This window comes from Eurosta solidaginis, chromosome 5 (assembly GCF_040869045.1).
Source record: "Eurosta solidaginis isolate ZX-2024a chromosome 5, ASM4086904v1, whole genome shotgun sequence".
NCBI lineage: Eukaryota > Metazoa > Arthropoda > Insecta > Diptera > Tephritidae > Eurosta > Eurosta solidaginis.
Genome location: NC_090323.1, coordinates 53,692,060 through 53,718,513, shown reverse-complemented (window position 1 = coordinate 53,718,513; position 26,454 = coordinate 53,692,060).

Sequence of the window (26,454 nt, the reverse complement as noted above, 5' to 3'; positions counted from 1 at the left end):
AAATTACAGCTTGCAAAACTTTTAAATTACCTTCTTGTAAAAGTGGGCGGTGCCACGCCCATTGTGCAAAATCTTACTAATTTTCTATTCTGCGTCATAACGTCAACCCATCTACCAAGCTTCATCGCTTTAACCACATTTGGCAATGAATTATCGCATTTTTTCGGTTTTTTGAAATTTTCGATATCGAAAAAGTGGGCGTGGTTATAGTCCGATATCGTTCATTTTAAATGGCGATATGAGATGAGTGCTCAGGAACCTACATACCAAATTTCATCAAGATACCTCAAAATTTACTCAAGTTATCGTGTTAACGGACGGACGGACGGACGGACGGACGGACATGGCTCAATCAAATTTTTTTTGGATCCTGATTATTTTGATATATGGAAGTCTATATCTATCTCGATTCCTTTATATATGTACAACCAACCGTTATCCAATCAAACTTAATATACTCTGTGAGCTCTGCTCAACTGAGTATAAACAATTCCTAGTGAATATTTACTCATCCTAAAACGTTGTTGGCGTTGCATATTTCGGCGCTTCATAGTCGGCGTGGCAGTAGCTACCGTCAACAAATACGCTCCCCATTGGGCTTCTGGTATTTTTGTTGCAGGAATATTGGCAAGTCGAGTGTTTTTATTATTTCTAGGTTTATTATTTGTGACTGCCACTAATACTTAAGCAATGCTTATATATATGCACACACACACACAAAGCAAAGATTAAAGGCATGCGATATAATTGCCATGTGCGCCACATGAGGCCTGCGATGCTGTTCCTTCATTCCAATGCTGTTGCGCACAGCACAGCAACACGGCACAGCATAAACGTGCAACGCAACCAATAATTCAATAATGGAACCATGACTAGTTTCAGCCATTGTAGCATAGACAATGCAAATTCTTCATTAGCCTAATTTAATTTCAAGGCGTTCGAGGCAGCGCATAACTTTCACAAACCTCTTGTGAGCACCGCACCCCTTCTTAGGTGTTGCCACCATAGTTTTTGTGCAAATTCGGTTTAGTTAAATATTTATACCTAGTCGCGCTAGCAAACAATACCTTGGTGCACAATTTAATAATATACAGGGAAGATATGAAAAGTTTGTTGTGATTGGAGAGAGGAAAACTCAATCATGCTCATTAGATGAATGGCGGTTTTTGTTACAATGAATCTATGTGCGATACTTTCCCAGCCGACGTTTATATCCTATGTTGGTGGGTCGCATTAAAAAATAAATAACTGTAAGGCGCGATAACCTCCGAAGAGATCTAAGGCCGAGCTTCTTTTCCAATTTGCGTCGTGCTCCTCTTGATTTTTCCCTACAAATTGGCCGGACGGGACCTACATGTTTTATGCCGACTCCGAACGGCATCTGCAAGGCAGATGAGTTTTCACTGAGAGCTTTTCATGGCAGAAATACAATCGGAGCGCTTGCCAGACACTGCCGAGGGGCGACCCCGCTTAGAAAAATTTTCTTCTAATTGAAAAATCTTATTTCTAAAATTTTGATGTTGCTTTGCCCGGGAGTTGAACCCAGGGCATACGGTGTGATAGAAGGAGCACGCTACCATCACACCACGGTGGCCGCCGTGGTGGGTAGCATTAATGGAAGTTAAATTAAATGTTGTTATATACTGTAACGAATTTTGAGAAATTCCTTTTGCTATTGTTCCAATCTCTGAACTCTCGAATAAATAACTCCAATATTCAGTATGGCAAAATTGTCTTTATTAAGACTACTTTGGGAGTAGTACACTACAATAATCGCATACTTCGCTAAAGCGTGTGAAAAAAAACTGAATCGTTATTCCTCAGCTTGCGCTGACTTCATACTCTCTGCTACCTCGTACGCATATTTATCCTAGGGTCTAAACTTTCCACGAACATCCCTTCTGTTAGAGTTGTTTCTCATACCTGGTCATTTAGCTATATGCGTGTGTATGTTTGAGTAAAAACTTCTGCTCTTAGCTGATGATAACGTGATGTGTGATTCTTTATCTTTCTTCAAACTGCTGGTTATGTGTATGTGTGGCTGTTTGCTATAATGTGTCCACGTACGTAGGTGTGACTGCTTTCTTTAATGTGTACATATGCATAAGTGTGGCTGCTTGCTTTATTGTTGTTGTGCATTTATTTAGTATTATCATAGTGAGATAAAGAATTGATAGTATTCACCACAATACTGTAAATTCAATTTTAGCTGCAAAACTATCAGAAGAATTGATCAAGGTTTCATCACTTCTTCAATTTTATTAATGATTTATTACATTTTTGCCATATACCGAATTTTCGATGCTAATATTTTTGATATAGGAAATCTATATCTGTTCCTTTCTTTTGGGCCATTACAAACAATCGTTATCTCATCGAAGTTAAGCTAGGTATAAAAACCATACTCTATACCGATCGACTATACATATTTTGGGTTACGCAGTATAATGTCGGGGATTGCTTGGCGGTTGCTTCGCTACTTATTTTGAATAATTTTGGAAACAGTCGGAGACCCTTTTGCGATCATTTCGGGATAATATTCAGAACTATTTCGAGATTACTTTGGAGTATCTTTAAAATTTGTTTTAAGTAATATTTCGAGATCTTTTTGGTTTAAGGATTATTTCAGGATTATGAACGCTATCACTTTGGGATGATTTCTGAACTATGTCGTGAGTACTTCTGTATTACTTTTGGGTAACTTTGGGACTATTTTGGAAACAGTTTGTTGTCATTTCTGGACTAGTCGAAACGAATTAATTACAATCTGATAACGAAACGATAATAAGGCAAATAAGTTTATATCGCATCGGAATTTTTTTAGGAATGCGGTTTATCCTCAGCAATAGTTCGAAAGCTTTCTTCTTATATTTTTTCATGTGAAAGGCTTGAGAAAGTACACGACGTTCGGAATCGGCTTAGAAACTTTTATGTCTTCCAACTTGTACGAAAACTATTTGCCGGGAGCTAGGAGAGAAGCTTGGTTCTTATCTCCTCACAGTTTTATTGCTCTAGTTATTTTAAGGTTAAGTAGAAGAAGCCTCACAAAGAATGAAGTTGTCCATAGTGTTACCAGAATTTGTGTGGCGATCAAACGGAAAACCCCATTAAGGTACTAGGACTTGAGTTGTAAAATAACTTCGTTCTATTGGCAAATACTAGATCTGGCAACTGTTCCACCCCTTGTAGCTGAAAACTTGACCTCGCGTGCGCAGGACACCAACACAAAATGTGATAGACAGTTTTTGTTTTCTGCAGCTCGAACTTCCTGTATGTGGTGTTACTGTCGAGGCTGACTTATAAGCGTGGGACGGCAGTAGGCACTGTCCAATTAGTATGTCCATCCCAAGCCTTTACTAAATCCTCCTTAGAGATATGAGCAACTTTGTGTGTCTTATATCGTGAGATTTGCACATTATCTTGGAAATGGTGAACCCCCACGCTTCTGTTCATACCTTTTCTGCTTGGTGGATTATATGCAACTCCTGTCTCTTTTCGATTCCTCCCAAACGGATTGGGACGCCAACTGTCGACTCACCGAGGTGTGCGCTTTGCCAACACGTTACTTTATATCCCTTTACGACTGGGAGCTTATTGTAAATGTATGGTCTGGCCTGGACGAAGTCTCTCCAATCCTTCTTTGCATTCCAGGATATTTCTTGATGGAGTAATGTGTGAGACTATTGCAGCTTAATCACGCTTTCTCCAAACTTCTGGTGATTTCTTAACGACTACACTTTGCTCTGATAGACACTACCGCTGTCTGGTAGCCTGAAGGATCTAATTATTTCTGGAATGACACAATAAACAGAAGAACTGACTCTTCCGTTAATTTGAATGTATCATTAAAGACGTATATATTCTGCCATTTTCGCACCATTGCATCCACTCTCCGGCTCTATATTGGCCTCAAGTTTCTCTTACAAAGTTCAGGTACGGAACACTTTGCTGAACTGCTAAGGCCTCCACTCAAGCTGTTTCTAGACCCTTAGCCTTGTTTCAGAGTTTGGCTGGTCCTCTGTATTACCGCCTAAGCAATTGTTTGATGCCTAGAATTCACAGCATTGGTGTAGATAACCCACCCTGCGATTTTTTTTTTTAGCTTATATATTGTGTGGCCTGGCAAAGACCCCATTGCAATGTGATCATTCTGCAGCTAAACGTGGAGCTAATCCGATTTGTTAAGGCCGGATGTACTTGAATCGTGTTAAAACTGTCCATGATTGCTTATTTCAAGACATTGTTGAATGCCCCGGCAATGTCCATACAAACACATAGGTCATTTTTCAGGGGTTCCCAGTTTTTCCCTTTTTCATGACTACTATATGCAATGCATTATCGACTGACTCGCTTTTGGTGTATTCATGTTGTGCCGGGGAGAATAATGCTTCAATCATATTTGATTTTATATGTAAGTACATATATACATTTCTCTACGATTTTTAGCAGCAAAGATGTCAAACTTAGGGGTGTACCGTCTTTCTCGTGAAAATGACTAATTCGCCCCGCAACCGGTATGAAAAATACTAGAGCCGTTCTCGAAGATTGCGGGGTGTGGTTCAGATTTAAACATGGAAAAAGTGTTTTCCGCTGGCTCAATTTTGGTATTTGTCAGCTGGTACTGTTCACTCCGTACTTGGGGTTGTAACACAACTTTTCCACATTACGTGTACGCAAACGTCATTATAGCTGTGTAGTTGTATTTTCATTTTGCTGTGCTAATTTGTGAAATTTAAATTGGTTTACCTAATTGTTTAATTGTGTTTTGTGTTAAATTGAGTGCATTAATATTAGTGATCGAAATAAAGCAATTGGCTTGTTTTTAATATTAATATTTCTTGAATTTTAATTCAATTTGTGTTTCGCATTGTGTTTGCCGAGTCATTTTGCATTGTGTATTTGTGCAGCTTGATTGGCAGCCATCCTATCTCTTTTGCAAATTGTTTTTGTGCGCACTTTTTGTTTTATTGCAATTTTCACTTTTAACACAGCTGTTTCGTTTGGTTTGCAAAGTGTCAATATAAAGTGGCTCTAAAACTGCTCGCTGATAATTCTAAAACTGTTCGCTCGTATTTCAAACTTTCAGGGTTGCTCTATTTACATTAAACTTTAGTGCTGTATACTATTTCATTACATATTAAATGTTTCTTTTTTTGTTTCTGAAAATGATATGCATTTACAACAGCTTCCAGGTAAAAAGCGAGCTCGAACGCTTTGCGTCTTGCTGGCTTTGTGATGGACTCGCCCATTCGAATTGCGCGGGATTGAGAGGTAGAGTTGTGGACAACATCAATGATCCCACCAAAGGAGTACGTTGGTCATGTCCTAAATGCAGATCAACTGAAATAGATCTTTTTAGGCTGTTTAAGCAAACCTGCAATGCGTTTTCTGATATATACAAAGAGTTTTGCGTAATAAGTGAAAAGTTTAGGCATTACGATAACTTGGTCAATTCATTTACGTGTTTAGATGAGTTATCACACTCTTCCAATAAAGAAAAGGGTAGTCGTAACAAAAAACCAAAGGGCACAAAAACCACACAACGCTTTGAGTCTAATCCCCTCTCAAAATTATCCTTCACCCCAATTGCAAGACTTGATAGACTTAGCTTCCCCAAATCCGCAAGCTGTAGTGCCTTCCACTTCGAAGATCACGAATACAACGATCCCTGAGTCTCAAACTGCACCTCCTATAGCAGAAACATCCGTTAGGAAGCTGGTTGTGGTCTCGCAAAAAATATATTTTTGTGTCTAGATTTGACAAAGACACCTCTGTTGATGACATTAAGTCCCATGTTATCGCAAAAATAAAGGCTGACGGCATGACGATATGAAAATTCAAGTTCAATTATGAGTGAAATATTTCCACGTTTAGAATTGATGTTTAATTAAAAGATTTCGAAACCCTTTCAAATAGTTCGTTTTGGCCGCCCGGGGCTTTTTTTCGCGAGTTCCTTCATAAGACAAATGAGAATATCGCCCAATTTCCCCGTCAAAGCTCTGTTTCAAAAAACTGAATTTTAAATCGACCTTAAGTATATATTACCAGAACGTTAGAGGTTTAAATTCAAAGTTAACCGAACTGTATTTAAAATCGTTTCACTGTAATTACAAAATTATTGCATTTACTGAAACCTGGTTGAAACCACATGTTTTTGATTCCGAAATTCTTTGTGAGGAGTATCAGTCTTATAGAAATGATTGCTTAAACACAATTGGGGGTGGTGTTTTGCTGGTTGTACATTCTTTAATACCATCCGGGGGGTTAATTTACAAGCTACAGATGACATCGAATTTAAATGCGTCCGAATCCTGCTGGACAGAGGACGGATTTACTTAGTCGTTTGCTACATTCCTCCCTCATCTGATCAATCATTGAATATGCAGCATATTTCACTGATAAAATCTGCTCATCCGATGACGAAGCCATGCGACTCAATGCTTGTCTTGGGCGATTTTAACCCGCCGCATATATCATGGAACACCTATGATTATAATATTTTACCAGTCTCATCTAAGACGTGTAACAGCGACCTTTCGTATGAAATATCGGACCTTAGTCTTAATCAGATTAATATTTTTCCAAATAAGTACGGTAAATTTTTAGATTTAGCTTTTGTAGACGACTTATCTAAATTCTCTGTGAACCGATGTGAGCCCCTAGTGTTACCTGAAGATGTTTACCATCCTTCCCTCGAGATAATTTACGAAACCATGGGCTACGTTTATGGTTGCATAAATAAACCAGGTGTTTATACCAGTCGTTTTGATTTTTCAAGAGCCAATTTCAAAAAATTAAATGAAGAGCTTTGAGCTTGAAAAGTATGTGAATAAACGAATTTGTTCATACGATGGACCAATGCAACCCTGGATCACTAAAGAACTAAAATCTTTGAAAAACAAAAGCCACGTTACTTTAAATTATATAAGAAGACTGGGTTACATTCCGATTAAGTTCGTTATGCTATTCTGCGTCACAAGTATTTTGAACTTAATAAAAAGTGCTATAAGGCTTATGTCTGTAAAATTAAGAAGAAAATTATAAGCAACCCGCGGTCGTTTTATGGTTTCATAAATTCGAAACGTGGAGTAAAGGGGTTTCCTTCCGCTATGAAGTTTAATGGTAACATTTCTAGCGAAAATCAAGAGATTGCGAATTTCTTCGCTAAACTTTTCAAATTTAATTATTCCGGCGATATTACTTTGCCACCTGGGAAATATCCTTATGAACTGCATTCAAGTAATTCCAACCCTGCTCCACTCTTATTACCTGATGATGTTTTATTGTACCTAAAGATCCTAAAATAATCTTTTACATACGGCCCTAATTTAATTCCCACATGCTTTCTTTAAAAATGTGCAGAATTCATCTATAAACCTGGAAGGAATCCTTTCTCATCCCTCTCCATAAATGTTGCATTGAGTCGTCCATTGAAAACTATCGTGGCATATCTATTCCAAAGTTGTTTGAAGCAATCGTTACAAATCACCTAACATTTTCAACATTTATTGCAAGTTCTCAGCATGGGTTTTGTAAGGGCCAATCAACCATAACTAATTTATTTGAGTTCGCTACTCATATTTCGAGCAGGTTTAGGGAAAATCTTCACACCTATGTTATATACACCGATTTTAGTAAAGCATTCGGGAAAGTATGCCACTCGTTACTTATATAAGTTAACGTATTGTATCTGACTACAAACTCCCATGGCCTAGCAACCGCATTGCTATCACCCAGCATAACCTTTATCTTGTTTTTCCCAATGTCTTAGCCCTTTGCTGTAGTTATGAATTCCAAATCCCAATACGTTACCCAACAACATCACACCACATCCCAATATAACAACACCAAACATTACACGATCCCTTTAAGCTAACAACAAACGCCCCACCTATCAACAGCCTCGCCATATGTTTGGCGGCCAGTAATATCAGCATAGTAATATCATCCCACATTTAAACATACAAAACCAATAACATCATCCCACAATCCAACACAACAACACTAAACCACTCGCGATCCCTTTACGGTAACTAACAAGCAGCCAACCCAGCAACAGCCCCGGCAGATGCTTGGGTTAGCCACTCAGCCCTACAACATTACCCCACATCCCAAAATTACAACACTAACCAATTCGCGATCCCTTTACGGTACTAACAAACACTCAACCCATCAACACCCAAACCTAGCAACAGCTTCGCCATGGGTAGCACAACAACAGCCTGAACAGGTGCAGGCATAGTTAGATCAGAGTGGAAAATAGTAACAACAAGCTGTGTGGCAAAAGGGTATTTAAGGTCGCACAATTAGAGCATCAGGAATGAGTTTCCCGGGTTATATCGTATGTTGATGACGGGCAACATTTTGATTAAATATGTTTTAAGTTTAAATTAAATAAATGTATTAAACTAAATTAAAAGTGTTTTTCTTAAGCAAAGTACTTGCTTAACTGCCGCCCAACTAAAGGGAACGAACATTGAAAAAAATCCTTGTATAAGGATAAAGAAATCGTGTCTAAAAAACAAAAAAATTTGAAATCTAAGTTAGTGTTTAAAGTGTTTAAAATTGAAAACTGAGAAAACTAAAACCATAGTAAACTGTCTTCACAAAGGAGAAGAAAAAAGAAAAAAAAACTGTTTAAAAAAACCAAATGTGTGTTTGAAAAGTTTAACTAAAATCACAAACCAAATGCAAAGTTGACTACAAGTGAAACACGATTTGAAAAAAATTCGTATACGCAATATCCACAAAACTCTTACAAAAGTTTACAATCGAGCGTGAAGTAAAAGTTAACCACTCAAATAAACAAATGCGACAAAATTCACAGATTTTTGGCCAGAAGTAAAAGAATTATAGCAGACCATCAATCTAACCAGCAGCAGTAGCCAGAACAAGTGAATGGAGACATCTATGCAGCAGCTTTTCGGAAACCAGGTCAATTGTAAGTTAGTGTAAGTAGGTATTTTCTATTTATCTTTACTAAAAAAAAAATTATATTAAATTATTTTTCATTGCATTAATATTTTAATTTTGATTTGATTAAATAAAAGTTAATTGACTAACGATAAAAGTCGTACCAAAAATGGACGAAAACGCTATTAAGAGTAAGGTAGACTTCGCGGTAGGGGTGGTTCAAGAAAACTTTAATAAACAAATTTCTGAATTAACTCAGGCTTTTCAAAATATACTTCCACAGAAAATAGAAACTCACAAACTCGTAGCAATAGTAGAGGGCGTGCAAAGCGATCTTAATTTAATAAAGTCACTTCCCGGGTTAAAGGGTAAAATATCGGAATATCCGGCTTGGAGAAACGCAGCAAAGTTTACAATAAGCTACTACACCGAGGGCTCTGAGCCATATTATATTGCGATGGGGGTCCTTAGAAATAAAATAACGTGTTCATCCAATGAAAATTTTAGTGCTTTTAATACCCCATTAAACTTCAAAGCCATAATTGCTAGGTTAGATCAACTTTACGCAGATAAGCGGCCCCTCCATATACTGGAAAACCAACTGAATATTTTAAGACAGGGTAACATGTCCATCAGCGAGTATTATGACACGGTCGACAGGCAGCTTACTCTGATAGTTAATAAAATTATAATGACGCACAGTAATAATGAGGAACTCACCAAGGCGTCCAATGAAAAGGCTAGGGAAAACGCATTAAGAGTGTTCATTTCTGGCCTTAGACGTTCATTATGTGACACCCTCTTTTCGTCTAATCCACCAGATTTGCCCAGCGCCCTTGCAGTAGCCCAAGAGCTACATCACAACAGACAAAGATATGAGTTCGCCCAAACATATGCCACAGGAAGGATGCCACAAAATTTCCAAACCAGGCCCTTTTCAACGCACACTAATAACACGGTTCCTAAACCTAATGCCTCTCACAACTTTTCAACCCAAAGCCCTACACCAATGGATGTAGATCCAGGAAGCTCTTGCTTTCGGTGACCGACTGAGTATAAGAATCATATTTCTGTTCATCAAAGTCAGGGTTATCAGCAACAAAGATTTCAGCAAGGAAATAGTTCGAATTCCCAGAACTCGTCCCATCGGCATACACGGCAGCTATCTTATAATACTGCTCAACCTCAGCAGAAATATAGTGCCCTTAAGAGACATGGCACTAATACGTCCAGTCAGGCACCTATAAACAAACAACAACTGGTAAATGCAATGAAATACGAACCCTATTATTATGAATTAGAGGATTGTGAATTTGAAGATAATTCGCCCGATGAGATAAATTTTTTAGGCTAAGGTCTCACTTGCCGTTCATTACTCGAACTCTTCCGAACGGGCAAGTCTTTGGCCTGCTGCTAGATACCGGAACAGCTAAAAATTACATAAAGAATTTTTCGTTTTTAAAAGGCAGTATCTCTATCGATAGGCCCTTTCAATTAAGATCCATAAATGGCGCTAATCGAATTTCAGAAATATGCAAAAGCGATATATTAGGAACAATCACCACCTTTTACATTTTACCAAAATTAGATACCTTTGATGGAATCATAGGATATGATCCATTGAAAGGTATCGAAGCAAACATTGATATGCAAGCTGGTCTCATCTTCCATAAAACTGGAAGAGAGGAACTCAACTCCTTTGTTTGTCAGCAAGTTAATATGTCTATCGCAAGTACAATAAACGTATCTAAAAGCATCGGTTTGCTTATTAAGAAAAATGAGAACGCATTTGCCAACCCCAATAGATCGCTACCATACAACACAAAAGTATTTGCTAGAGTAGATACCCAAACTGATAGACCCACTTATTCAAAAAGCTACCCTATCCAATTTCGGAAGCAAATTTTATTAATAAGGAAATAGAAGCTCTACTCAAAGATGGTATTATAAGGAAGTAATACTCACCTTATAATTCACCCGTGCACGTATTCTCCAAAAAAGGTTTGGATGATGAAGGAAATCAGAAATTACGAATGGTGATCAACTTTCGCAAGCTCAATGAGCAAACAACGTCTGACAAATGACCGATTCCAGACACAACCGTAATTCTTTCAAATTTGGGGAAATCCAAGCTTTTCACCACGCTAGATCTCAAGTCCGGTTTCCACCAAATTTGTGTCTTAGAAAAAGATTGATGTAAGACGGCATTTAGTGTAAGCAACGGAAAGTACAAGTTTTGCCGATTACCCTTTGGCTAGAAAAAAGCACCTAGCATTTTTCAAAGAGCCACAGATGACATTCTCCGAGAAGATATCGGGAAAATATGTCATGTCTACGTTGATGATATCATCATTTTTTCACCAGATGAAAAGTCGCACTACAAAGACGTTGATACCACTTTGAAAAAAATTGAGCGTGCAAGAATGCGAGTGTCCTTGGAGAAATCCAAATTTTTTAAGGAGGAGGCTGAATTTTTGGGTTTCACCGTGTCCTACAAGGGTATCCGAACTTGTCCAAGCAAAGTTGAGGCAATCTTAAATTATCAAGAACCAAAGTTATTAAGATCCTTGCGTTCATTCCTGGGTCTTTCCGGTTACTACCGCAGATATATAAGAAATTATGCTCACTTATCTAAACCCTTAACAAAATATTTAAGAGGCGAAAACGGGCATGTCAACAGTCGGCATTCTAAAAAAATCAACATATCACTTGACGAGGATACTATGGCAGCTTTTAATAAGCTTAAGAATATTTTGGCTTCGGAAGATGTTCTCCTTCAACATCCAGATTACGCCAAACCATTCGAAATAACCACAGACGCTTCGTCCGTCGCCTTAGGTGCGGTACTTTCCCAAAACGGAAAGCCAATAACTATGATATCTCGCACCTTATCTAAAACTGAGGAAAACTATGCTACGAAAGAACGTGAGCTTTTAGCAATAGTTCGGGCCTTTCAAAAGCTAAGACATTATTTGTACATTTACACTGACCATCAACCATTAACGTTCGTTATATCAGATAGAAATCCCAACTCAAAGATAAACAGGTGGACTACATTTATCAACTCATTTGCACCAAAATACTTTTATAAACCTTGAAAAGAAAATAAAGTGGCAGATGCACTTTCATGCCAGTATACTCACAACCTGGACGATTCAATGTCTACGGCCCACAATGAGATCTCCTTGTCAGGTGCAATAAAAACGATAAAAAATCCGGTAAATCAATTTAAAGCCCAGCTAGTACTCCTCCCAGCAGAGCTTGATAGCAAATCAACGAAAATCCTGTATCAAAAACTTCTAAGACATACAATAAACTTCAAAAGAGCGGAATTTCTTTTACAAACCATACGGGAAAAGATAAACCCAAACGTAGGGAATGGAATATGTTGTGACCTCGAAACCTTAGCCAGAGTTCAATCTTTACTTTTGTCAAATTTCCCAAGTGTAAAATTTGTGCACACCGAGAAATTAGTAATCGATCTGATAAAGAAAGAGGACCAAACCGAGGCAGCTACCACGGAACATAATCGAGCCCACCGCTACATTCAGGAGAATTATATACAATTGGTATCTGATTACTTTTTCCCAGAAATGAAGAAGACCATAAAAACGATAGCTAAAAATTGCAGAATATGCCCTGAAAATAAATATAACAGGCACCCATCAAAAACAGAGTTCGGAAAAACACCCATACCAGAATAACCCGGACAAATCCTTCATATAGACATTTTTTCTGTTGTCAAATTCCATTTCCTTAGTTGTATAGACAAATTTTCGAAATTTGCAGTAACAATTCCAATAGATTCTAGATCAATAATTGATATCAAACCTGCACTTTTAATCATACTAAACATGTTTGGGAAAACCAAATTAATCGTTTCAGACAATGAAAAATCCTTTCAATCAAAACTTCCTAACCAATTTATTGAAGGATCAATTCAAAATTGATAAATTTTTAGTAATGGTCAAATTGAAAGAGCGCATTCAACTTTGAGAGTGCATCGGTGCATTAAAGCAGAGCAAAATTTAACCGATACAAAAGAATTAATATTACTTGCTACCCATAAGTATAATAATTCTATACATTTTACGGTCGATGCAAAACCGATAGATATATTACATAAATTTTCAAAAGATCACCTAGACTCAATAAAGGCAGCACTATGTACTGCACAAGAAAATATTACAAAAAACCCTAAAACTAAGAGTAAAACATTTAAAGAAGGTGAAAAGGTATATGTTCGCCGCAATAAACGCTTGGGTGATAAATTAAGTAAGGTATATGTCGAAAATGTTATACAAAAAGATTTGGGGACCACCGTCGTAATAAATGGAAAAAAAGTTCACAAGGACAATATTAGATAACTTTTCACCGCATATGAGTGATTTGACACCTATAAAGAAATTTAATTATGCAATATAGTTCCGGAAGTTTGGTTGAAGTATATTTTATAATTCCTTTTTGGTTAATAAGAATTGAACTACCTCTATTAAGGACATTTAATATTTTTTTTTAAATTGAATAACAATATAATATATTAAACAAGTTTTCATGATTACACCATTACCTTTATCACATGGTAAAACAAATAGAAACAACAAATGTTTATACAAATACAAACGTACATATGAATACGTAAAATATCGTTGTTAAACAAACAGTTCTTTAAAATATTGTCAAAATTAAATACATTTTTATTTTCATTAAAAAAAAATGATTGGAATTTTTGGTTACGAAAACTAACTAACCATACTTTTGTATTTGTTGGCAATTCTATAAATAAAAAATGATTACATAAATATAAACGTACATATGAATACGGAAAATATCATTGTCGAACAAACGATTCCTTAAAACTTTTACAAAATTAAACAACTTCTTATTTTAATTTTATAAAAAATTTCTTAATTAGAACAAAATCTGTTTTCTCTTAAACATTTGGTTACGGAAAAAATTAACTGATACTTTTGTTTGTTTTCTATTTTTAATTCAAGAGTCAAAACTAAGCCTCTAAGCTACTAACTAATTGTAAAGGTATATACGATATATGTCGATTCAAAACTAAGACTCTAAATATACAATACTTCAAGATGTTGTAAACAACTTTAAATATTTTTATATGAATTCAAAAACAAAATTTTTTTTTTATTAAAATGTTAAGAAGCAATTCCTACTGGTAAATTCTGTTTTTTTTTTGTTTTTGTTAAATTATTTATTTTCAACATCACATATGTACATAAAATCAAAAAAAAAACGATATGCTTGTTATTGTAAACGTACATATGCACACGGAATGTAATAGAATTTTTATACGTAACTTTAAAGTTGCATAACTACATACATTGATATTTGTTACTAAAAACCAAATTGAAACCTAATATAAGCTAATTTGAATTAATATTTTATGTTAGTCCAAAAGAGCCCGTCGGATCAGAGTCGACCCGAATTTAAGAGAGGGAGGAGTTAACGTATTGTATCTGACTACAAACTCCCATGACCTAGCAACCGCATTGCCATCACCCAGCATAAACTTTATCATGTTTTTCCCAATGTTTTAGCCCTTTGCTGTAGTTATGAATTCCAAATCCCAATACGTTACCCAATAACCTCACGCCACATCCCAATATAACAACAACAAACATTACACGATCCCTTTAAGCTAACAACAAACTCCCCACCTATCAACAGCCTCGCCATATGTTTGGCGCCCAGTAATATCAGCATAGTAATATCATCCCACATTTAAACATACAAAACCAATAACATCATCCCACAATCCAACACAACAACACTAAACCATTCGCGATCCCTTTACGGTAACTAACAAGCAGCCAACCCAGCAACAGCCCTGGCAGATGCTTGGGTTAGCCACTCAGCCCAGCAACATTACCCCACATCCCAAAATAACAACACTAAGCAATTCGCGATCCCTTTACGGTACTAACAAACACTCAACCCATCAACACCCAAACCTAGCAACAGCTTCGCCATGGGTAGCACAACAACAGGCTGAACAGGTGCAGGCATAGTTAGATCAGAGTGGAAAATAGTAACAACAAGCTGTGTGGCAAAAGGGTATTTAAGGTCGCACAATTAGAGCATCAGGAATGAGTTTCCCGGGTTATGTCATATGTTGATGACGGACAACATTTTGATTAAATATGTTTTAAGTTTAAATTAAATAAATGTATTAAAATTAATTAAAAGTGTTTTTCTTAAGCAAAGTACTTGCTTAACTTATATAAACTCGACATTCTTGGGTTTCAACCTAATCTCACTCGTTGGATTTCCTCCTATCTCTGTGGCAGAACACAAAGAGTAATCTTTCAAAATATGTTTTCGAGTATCATTAGTGTCACCTCTGGTGTTCCTCAGGGCAACCACCTTGGCCCGATTCTGTTCCGATTCTGTTTTTGCTATTTATAAACGATATCTTGCCAACTATAAAATATTCTAAAATCTTGATGTATGCTGATGATGTAAAACTTTTTAAGACTTACGCGTCGATTGAAGAACCCTCTTTACTTCATACGGATTTAAATTGCATAGTTGTATGGGGCAATGTGAACCACATGCCGCTTAATCTTCAGAAATCTAAATGTATGTCTTTTTCGCGCAGGAGTTTACAACCAGCTTCTTACACAATTAACAACCAAAATCTTGAAAGTGTTAATGTTTTTTTAGACTTGGGAGTTACAATGAACTGCAAACTTAGCTCCAACCCTCGTAAAAGTGTCACTGTCAATAGAGCTAAAGGTGTCTTAGCATTTGTGAAAAGGTGGTCAAACGAGTATAGCGACCCCTACGTTACGAAAACCCTCTTCACAACATTGGTTAGACCGATATTAGAGTATGGCTCAATAGTCTGGAATCCACGTATTCAAGTCCATACTGACAGGCTCGAATCAATACAAAAACAGTTTTTACTATTTGCCTTAAGGAATTTTCAATGGGAGTCTTCATTTAACCACCTTATACTAATCGATTAAACTTATCAATCTTCCAACTCTTGCTAGTCGTAGAGAAATGCTTGGCATAATATTTGTGACAAAACTACTGAATGGATCGATTTCAAGCCCATTTCTTCTGAACGAAGTGAACTTTAGTGTTCCCTGTCGCACTACGAGACGCTTCAAACCTCTTCTTTTAAAACAATGTAGAACGAACTTCAAACTTAACGAACCTTTCCGGTGTTTGTGCCAAGATTATAACTCTCACTCAAACACATTTGATATGTCGGACTCCATTTTTTTCTATAAAAAAGACTGTTCTTATTTCTCTTAATCGTTAATGCTGTATATGTTTGTTTCTATATTCTATTAATTTAAATTTTACCTTCAGCTGATGATATTTCTTCTGTAGCTGAGCAGTTATAGATCTCGACGCTTGACAAACCACTGCCCATCAATGACTCGGCCAAACAAAAAAACAAAAAAAAAATTTTTATAAAATTAATAAAAAAAAAAAAAAAAATTTAAAAAAATATTGAACAGGATTAGCTTGGTGTCATTGGGCCACTTGAGGGCAGTGCGCTGCCACAACGCCCAATTATTATTATTATTATATCCTGATAGGAAATGTGTGTTAAGTAGCGCGTCAAGGGAGATACTTCGCTACTGTGTTACCATTCCCTCATCATCATTTTTTATCGGTCCCTTGACTGTATCTCCCTTAGATAGGAACTTTCCTCAGGCTCGCCGTAAAGCTGGAGCAATCTATGTTCTATCCCTCTTTGACCCGCTAATTTCCCGTTTGCAGGTCCTCAACAGATATCTTTATAGCACTCCTCGCTTTCCCCGACTTTTCCCAGCTTAGAAATCTGCTTTACCTGCCCTCTAAGAAGACTCAACTCTTTACTCCCTCAAATGTAACTCAGGTCCTGATGATAAAATAAAAGTAAAAAAATTTCTGGACCACTTTAAAATTTTGAATTTTCAGATTAGAGGAATCGACAGTTTCTATAGAACAGCCAATATATAGAGCAGTAGGTAGGTAGCAGGAACTACGCTACATGTCTTCTCATAATTTTTATATGTACGTATATGTGGCACAATAATTAACTGCATTTTATCATCAAATATGCGCGCAGATGAAATCTAGGAAGCACTCGTCGTAATGTTCCCACTTTCGCAAGCACAGTTATAATTGTGTCAGTCAATAAAATACATGGCGCAAATTTGTAGCACAAATTAACACAAAAAGCAGCAGTAACAAGATGAAAAATGATGCTAAAACTCACTCAATAGCAACTTGCCACAAGTGCACTTGCTTGCATAATTAAAATCATATCAATGCTGCGGTAGACAAACAACACATTCAAAACCATCAGCACACATTCAACTGAAAGCGCATAAATATTTTTATTTTATTTTATTTTTACTATTTGTACAATAAATTTATTATTTGACTTTATTGTGCAACAAAATGAAAGCAATGCCCAGCTGTCAATGTCTTTGCCAAAGTTACCTATGCTCGTAAACTCACCCGTCCGTCTGTCCGTTTGCCCGTGCATCTATCAGTGTGCGTCTGTTAATAACTCAACTGTCAGCGCTGCCATTAAATTAATTAATAGCAGTCAGCAACATGCCACAACGGGATGCGTAAACTACACTTGCACATCTTCTTATATGTTGCAGTCAGCTTGAGCTACTAGAGGAAATCAGTTGATATGCGAAAAGTTCACATTTGCCTTTGCTAAAACAATACAAAGTAAGCTAGCTGTTAAGATCTTCAATCATTAGCGGATCACTGCTTATTTCCTTGCTATGATTACTGATCCATTATAAGAAAGTATACATAGCTTATAATTTCCCTAATCCTGGGCACTCAGCACTAACAATTTGAGGAGTAGCATAACCTGATTAAGGTTCAGTTAGTCTTACTTATGACTAACAATAGAAATATATTTAATTGTTTGATCAACGCCCTAGATTGATGGGGAGTGTGACGACTAGTACCTAGGACCTATCTAATTATTTTCCAGCTTTTAGTATTATTATTATTTCATGTAAATATTGTTTTCAATAAAACCATTTAACTTAAATTCTTTTTTTTTTTAATCATTTTATTTTCAAGTTTTTAGTGTTTATTTAATTGCCTATTATTTCTCATTCTATTTAGTTCATTTAGTGGCTCATTAATTTTTCCTGAAATTTTTTTACAATCTAAGTCCTCAATACATAATCCTTCCAAAGACTTAACTCGACTCAGCGCCACGTATGCTTGTCCCTCCTCCAACTCCAAAATATTTTGATGTTACTTATACTGGACTGTATGTAAAATTTGTTCCAAATATGAGCCAAATCGGACCACAAATACGATTATTTTAATATTTCGATCCTTGCGCCACCTGGCGGCGAGTTTTTTCATATGTCGCTTTCTATTCATGTATGTATTACGTGTTCCAAATATGAACCAAATCGGACCAAAAATACGATTTTTATACTCAGCTGAGCAGAGCTCACAGAGTATATTAACTTTCTTCGCATAACGGTAATCCGTTACGGCATAAATTAATCGAGATATATATAGACTTCTATATACCAAAATGATCTGGGTGAAAAAAGAAATTCATTTAGCCATGTCCGTCCGTCCGTCTGTCCCTCCGTCTGTAAACACGATAACTTGAGTAAATTTTGAGGTATCTTGATGTAATTTGGTATGTAGGTCCCTGGGCGCTCATCTCAGATCGCTATTGAAAATGAACGAAATCGGACTACAACCACGCCCTCTTTTTCGATATCGAAAATTTGGAAAACCGAAAAAGTGCGATAATTCACTACTACAGACGGATAAAGCGATGGAACTTGGTAGGTGCGTTGACCTTATGACGCAAAATAGAAAAGTAGACAAATTTTGTACAATGGGCGTGGCACCGCCCACTTTTAAAAGAAGGTAATTTAAAGTTTTGCAAGCTGTAATTTGGCAGTAGTTGAAGATATCATAATGAAATTTGGTAGGCACGTTACTCCTATTACTATATGTGTGCTAAATAAAAATTTGCGAAATCGGATTACGAACACGCCCACTTTAAAAAAAAATTTTTTTTAAGTAAAATTTTAACAAAAAATTTAATATCTTTACAGTATAAAAGTAAATTATGTCAACGTTTGAATCCAGTAATGATATGGTGCAACAAAATACAAGGATAAAAGAAAATTTCAAAATGGGCGTAACTCCGCCCTTTTTCATTTAATTCGTATAGAATACTTTTAATGCCATAAGTCGAACAAAAATTTACCAATCCTTGTGAAATTTTGGTAGGAATATAGATTCTATGACAATAACTGTTTTTTGTGAAAATGAGCGAAATCGGTTGAAGCCACGCCCAGTTTTTATACACAGTCGACCGTCTGTCCTTCCGCTCGGCCCTTGAAACGATAACTTGCGTAAAAACGATATATCTTAACTAAACTTAGTTCACGCACTTATCTGAAGTGACTTTATCTTGGTATAAAATATAGCCGAAATCCGACTATGACAACGCCCACTTTTCCGATATCGAAAATTACGAAAAATGAAAAAAATTCCATAATTCTGTACCAAATATGAAAAAAGAGATGAAACATGGTAATTGGATTGGTTTATTGACGCAAAATATAACTTTAGAAAAAACTTTGTAAAACGGGTGTGACACCTACCATATTAATTAGAAACAAGTAAGGAAGGCTAAGTTCGGGTGTAACCGAACATTACATACTCAGTTGAGAGCTGTGGAGACAAAGTAAGGGAAAATCACCATGTTGTAAAAAGAACCTAGGGTAACCCTGGAATGTGTTTGTATGACATGTGTATCAAATGGAAGGTATTAAAGAGTATTTTAAGAGGAAGTGGACCATAGTTCTATAGATGGACACCATTTAGGGATATCGCCATAAAGGTCGACCAGGCCTGACTCTAGAATTTGTTTGTACGATATGGGTATCAAATGAAATGTGTTAATGATAATTTTAAAAGGGAGTGGGCCTAAGTTCTATAGGTGGAAGCCTTTTCGAGATATCGCCATAAAGGTGGACCAGGGGTGACTCTAGAATTTATTTTGTACGATATGGGTATCAAATGAAAGGTATTAATGAGTATTTTAAAAGGGCGTGGGCCTAAGTTCTATAGATGGACGCCGTTTCGAGATATAGCCATAAAGATGGATCGGGGGTAACTCTAGAATTTGTTTGTACGATATGAGTATCAAATGAAAGGTGTTAATGAGTATTTTAAGAGGGCGTGGGCCTTAGTTCTATATGTGGACGCCTTTTCGAGATATCGCCATAAAGGTGGACCAGGGGTGACTCTAGAATTTGTTTGTACTATATGGGTATCAAATGAAAGGTGTTAATAAGTGTTTTAAAAGGGAGTGGGCCTTAGTTCTATAGGTGGAAGCCTTTTCGAGATATCGCCATAAAGGTGGACCAGGGGTGACTCTAGAATTTGTTTGTACGTATGGGTATCAAATGAAAGGTGTTAATGAGTATTTTAAAAGGGCGTGGGCCTTAGTTCTATAGGTGGACGCCTTTTCGAGATATCGCCATAAAGGTGGACCAGGGGTGACTCTAGAATTTGTTTGTACGATATGGGTATCAAATGAAAGGTGTTAATGGGTATTTTAAAAAGGAGTGGGCCTTAGTTCTATATGTGGACGCCTTTTCGAGATATCGCCATAAACGTGGACCAGGGGTGACTCTTGAATTTGTTTGTACTATATGGGTGTCAAATGAAAGGTGTTAATGAGTATTTTAAAAGGACGTGGGCCTTAGTTCTATTGGTGGACGCCTTTTCGAGATATCGCCATAAAGGTGGACCAGGGGTGACTCTAGAATTTGTTTGTACGATATGGGTATCAAATGAAAGGTGTTAATGAGTATTTTAAAAGGGCGTGGGCCTTAGTTCTATAGGTGGACGCCTTTTCGAGATATCGCCATAAAGGTGGACCAGGGGTGACTCTAGAATTTGTTTGTACGATATGGGTATCAAATGAAAGGTGTTAATGAGTATTTTAAAAGGGCGTGGGCCTTAGTTCTATAGGTGGAAGCCTTTTCGAGATATCGCCATAAAGGTGGACCAGGGGTGACTCTAGAATTTGTTTGTACGATATGGGTATCAAATGAAAGGTGTTAATGAGTATTTTAAAAGGGCGTGGGCCTTAGTTCTATAGGTGGACGCCTTTTCGAGATATCGCCATAAAGGTGGACCAGGGGTGACTCTAGAATTTGTTTGTACGATATGGGTATCAAATGAAAGGTGTTAATGGGTATTTTAAAAAGGAGTGGGCCTTAGTTCTATATGTGGACGCCTTTTCGAGATATCGCCATAAACGTGGACCAGGGGTGACTCTTGAATTTGTTTGTACTATATGGGTGTCAAATGAAAGGTGTTAATGAGTATTTTAAAAGGGCGTGGGCCTTAGTTCTATAGGTGGACGCCTTTTCGAGATATCGCCATAAAGGTGGACCAGGGGTGACTCTAGAATTTGTTTGTACGATATGGGTATCAAATGAAAGGTGTTAATGAGTATTTTAAAAGGGCGTGCGCCTTAGTTCTTAAGGTGGACGCCTTTTCGAAATATCGCCATAAAGGTGGACCAGGGGCGACTCTAGAATTTGTTTGTAGGATATGGGTATCAAATGAAAGGTGTTAATGAGTATTTTAAAAAGGAGTGGGCCTTAGTTCTATATGTGGACGCCTTTTCGAGATATCGCCATAAACGTGGACCAGGGGTGACTCTGGAATGTGTTTGTACGATATGGGTGTCAAATTAAAGGTATTAATGAGGGTTCTAAAAGGGATTGGCCCTTAGTTGTATATGTGAAGGCGTTTTCGAGATATCGATTAAAATGTGGACCAGGGTGATCCAGAACAGCATCTGTCGGGTACCGCTAATTTATTTATATATGTAATACCACGAACACTATTCCTTCCAAGATTCCAAGGGCTTTTGATTTCGCCCTGCAAAACTTTTTTATTTTCTTCTACTTAATATGGTAGGTGTCACACCCATTTTACCAAGTTTTTTTCTAAAGTTATAATTTGCGTCAATAGACCAATACAATTACCATGTTTCATCCCTTTTTTCGTATTTGGTATATAATTATGGCATTTTTTCATTTTTCGTAATTTTCGATATCGAAAAAGTGGGCGTGGTCATAGTCGGATTTCATTCATTTTTTATACCAAGATAAAGTGCGTGTGATATGTCGATTTTTGCTCTAGTTATCGTGTTAACGGCCGAGCGGAAGGACAGACGGTCGACTGTGTATAAAAACTGGGCGCGGCTTCAACCGATTTCGCCCTTTTTCACAGAAAACAGTTATTGTCCTAGAGTCTAAGCCTCTACCAAATTTCACAAGGATTGGTAAATTTTTGTTCGACTTATGGCATTAAAATTATCCTAGACAAATTAAATGAAAGAGGGCGGAGCCACGCCCATTTTGAAATTTTCTTTTATTTTTGTATTTTGTTGCACCATATCATTACTGGAATTGAATGTTGACATAATTTACTTATATACTGTAAAGATATTAAATTTTCTTTTAAAATTTGAATTTAAAAAAAAAATTTTTTTTAAAAGTGGGCGTGGTCGTTCTCCGATTTTGCTAATTTTTATTAAACAAGCATATAAAAATAAGTGTAACGTTCCTGCCAAATTTCATCATAATATCTTCAACAACTGCCAAATTACAGCTTGCAAAACTTCTAAATTACCTTCTTTTAAAAGTGGGCGGTGCCACGCCCATTGTCCAAAATTTTACTAGTTTTCTATTCTGCGTCATAAGTTCAACTCACCTACCGAATTTCATCGCTTTATCCGTATTTGGTAAGGAATTATCGCACTTTTTCGATTTTTCGAAATTTTCGATATCGAAAAAGTGGGCGTGGTTATTTTCCGATATCGTTCATTTTAAATAGCGATCTCAGATGAGTGCCCAGGAACCTACATACCAAATTTCATCAAGATACCACAAAATTTACTCAAGTTATCGTGTTAACGGACAGACGGACGGACGGACAGACGGACATGGCTCAATCGAATTTTTTTTCGATACTGATGATTTTGATATATGGAAGTCTATATCTATCTCGATTCCTTTATACCTGTACAACCAACCGTTATCCAATCAAAGTTAATATACTGTGTGAGCTCTGCTCAACTGAGTATAAAAAATGAAAAAGTTCTGCAGGGCGAAATCAAAAGCCCTTGGAATCTTGGCAGGAATACTGTTCGTGGTATGACATATATAAATAAATTAGTGGTACCCGACAGAAGATGTTCTGGGTCACCCTTGTCTGTAAGTTCTGGAATTAGAAAAGCCTAGAAATATGCAACGAGGAAATCAGACAGTATAAAAAGGCGACAACAGTAGAGGCAGTTTCATTTAAGCTATCAATCTGTTCGATTTAATTAAGCAAGCTATAAGTGTTATTGTGTAGTAACTTAATAAAGGCCATTTTTCCATTACTAAATATTGGAGTTATTTATTCAACAGTTTAGTGATTCGAATCTTAGTAGGGGATTGTAAATAAGGGAAACTGCAAGTAAATTCGTTACAATAGGTGTCAGAAGAGAAATTGTTGAATAAATTCCAGAGGACAACAAGAACATGGCAAAATTCAGTGAATTGAAGATCCAGCAACTGAAGAAGGAGTTGGACGTGGAAGAGTATGTCTTTCATCTTGATGGCGAGGAGACAACAAAAATTTAAGAGAAAAACGAAACATCGCAGACAGTTACCAGCACAGACTTGAACATGATATTGGCTGCAATATTTGCACAAACATCGACAGTAACATCAATGTCGTCGCAAATGTCAGAAATGTCATCACAAATGTCATCCCAACTGGAAGCGCAAGAGGCAGGTATAACAGAAATGTCATCACAAATATCCACAAATATGTCATCACAACTGGAAGAACAGAAGACATATATGGCATCCCAACTGGGAGAGCAAAAGACATATATGAAATCTCAGTTGGCTGAGCAGTCGAAAGCACAGGAGGGCCGCATATCCTCGCAGCTGGAGGCACAGGAGGTAAGGGTAACATCGAAGCTGGAGGCCCAGGATACAAAAATTTTACAGTTTGAGGAAAAAATCGAGGCCGAGGTGGATGCTTTGAGAGGTTGCAGTTGCAACCAAATCGCCCAGCAATTTCAATGGGTAATCCAAAGGTAAAAACATCATCCTTTGACGGTTCTCTTCCTTTCCAGGTCTTCAAGCTACAGTTTGAGAAGACCGCAGCAGTGAACAACTGGAATGCGGAAGATAAAGTTGCTGCACTGTTCGTGGCATTGAAGGGGCCAGCAGCAGAAATCCTACAGACGATTTCCGAAGGAGAGCGGAACAACTATGAAGCATTGATAGCTGCTGTAGAACGATGTTATTGAAATGAGCATAGAAAACAGATATTCAAAATTGAGTTGCAAAACCGCTACCAAAAAGCAAATGAGACATTGCAGGAGTTTGCTTCAGATATTGAAAGATTGGCTCATCTTGCAAATGCGGACGCACCCGTGGAATACACTGAAAGGGTAAAAATTCAGAGTTTCATAAATGGCATACGAAATGTGGAAACGAAGCGGGCTACATATGCGAATCCAAAAATAACATTTGCTAAAACGGTATCGCATGCACTGACTCCGGAAACAGCCTCACTTTTGAGTAAGCCAGCGTACAAAGCTCATCGCGTGGAAGTGGAAGGGCCAGAGTGGGTAGACGCAGTTTTGGTAGCATTGAAGGGTACGCAGCAGAAGAATAATGATGCAGTCAAATGCTTTAAGTGTGGAAAGCCAGGGCATATTGGGTGTTATTGCAACACCAACCCTAACAGTTCCAACAATGTGGGTGGCCGTAAACGCAGAGCAGAAGGAGATGAGCAAATCGCCAAGACCACTCAATCGTTAAACTAAATTGAGTCAGCCGCAAGGGGCGACAGCTGGCTTCCGCAATTGAATGCCCCATAATCTCTATCTCGCAGATTGGAAGAAGATCGAGCAATCTCACTGCTGGAGGACATGTGGATGGAAAGGAATGTTTACTGACCATCATTCGAGCGGATTTAGTCAACTAAAAGATAAAGCCATTGCTTGGAGCAAGATTACGTACAGCCACGTGAAAGGACACCCAGGTAATTGGAGAAGTAGAATGTAAAGTAGTAATTGGGATCGTCACGGTACTACACGATTTTATAGTGGCAAATATTGTTGATGAAATCATAATTGGAGTGGACTTCTTAATTAACGAAGGCATCAAGATCGATATGCAAAGCAAGACGAAGCGATATAAGAACATGGATGTGCCACTTAATTTCGGCTACGAGAGGGACTACAGCAGTAAACGAGTGCTGGTGGAAGAGAGTAAGCAAATACCACCAAAATCCGAAGCAGTCATCTGGGCAAAGGTTGATGGAGATTGTGAGAAAAACAAATTGTGGGTTGTCGAAGCAGCAAACAAATCAGCACTGAACATACTTGTAGGAAAAACCCTGGCTATGACAAAACAAGATGGACGTATTCCGGTAATAGTACTGAATAAGTTCAAGTCACCATTCAATTTGACCCAAGGAGCTATTTTGGGAAGATGCCAAGAGGCTGAAGTAGTTATTAACTGTGAACAGCTCCAGGAACACGTTTCATCTAGTAATACTGATCTTTCAAATGACATCACGGCATTGACGGAGGGGCTAGATCAAGATTATCAGAGTAAGGCAAAACAACTGCTCTTAAAGTAAGCGAACATATTTGACCAGGATGGTTCCAAACCAAGCCGCACCAATGTTGTGAAACATCAAATTGACACTGGAGACGCGAGGCCGATACGTTAAGCTCCTCGTAGTATTCCACTGGCGAAACGGGAATTTGTGAATCAAATCGCACAAGAAATGAGCGACAGCGGCGTCATCAAACCATCAGCTAATCCATGGAGCTCACCGGTAGTACTTGTAAAGAAGAAGGATGGAAAATTGAGGTTTTGCGTAGATTAGCGGAGGTTGAATGACGTTACGAAAAAGGATAGCTACCCATTGCCAAGAATTGACCACACTCTGGACTCGCTATCTGGTATGACTTGAAAAGCGGCTACTGACAAGTTGAGGTAAAGGAGGAAGATAAAGAGAAAGCAGCCTTCAGTGTCGGTGGTGGTCTTTGGCAATTTACAGTGATGCCTTTTGGACTTTGTAATACACCAGCTACTTTTGGGATACTCACGGACCAGGTACTGAAAGGTCTACATTGGAAAACATGTTTGGTGTACCTGGACCACATTATCGTATTGGGCAAGAACTTTGATGAATATCTTAAGAACTTGGAGGAAGTTTTCCAGAGAAAAGCTGGCGCTGGTCTGAAGTTAAGTCCCGAAAAGTGTGCGCTGTTTAAAAAGGAAGTAAATTATTTGCGTCACAAGGTAACGACAGAGGGCATCTGCACTGCGAACGAAAAGATAGAGACTGTAAAGGATTGGCCAAGACCACAGAACCTACATGAATTGAGAAGTTTTCTTGGGCTGTGCACATATTACCGCCGATTTGTACAAAATTTTTCCAGCGTAGCTCATA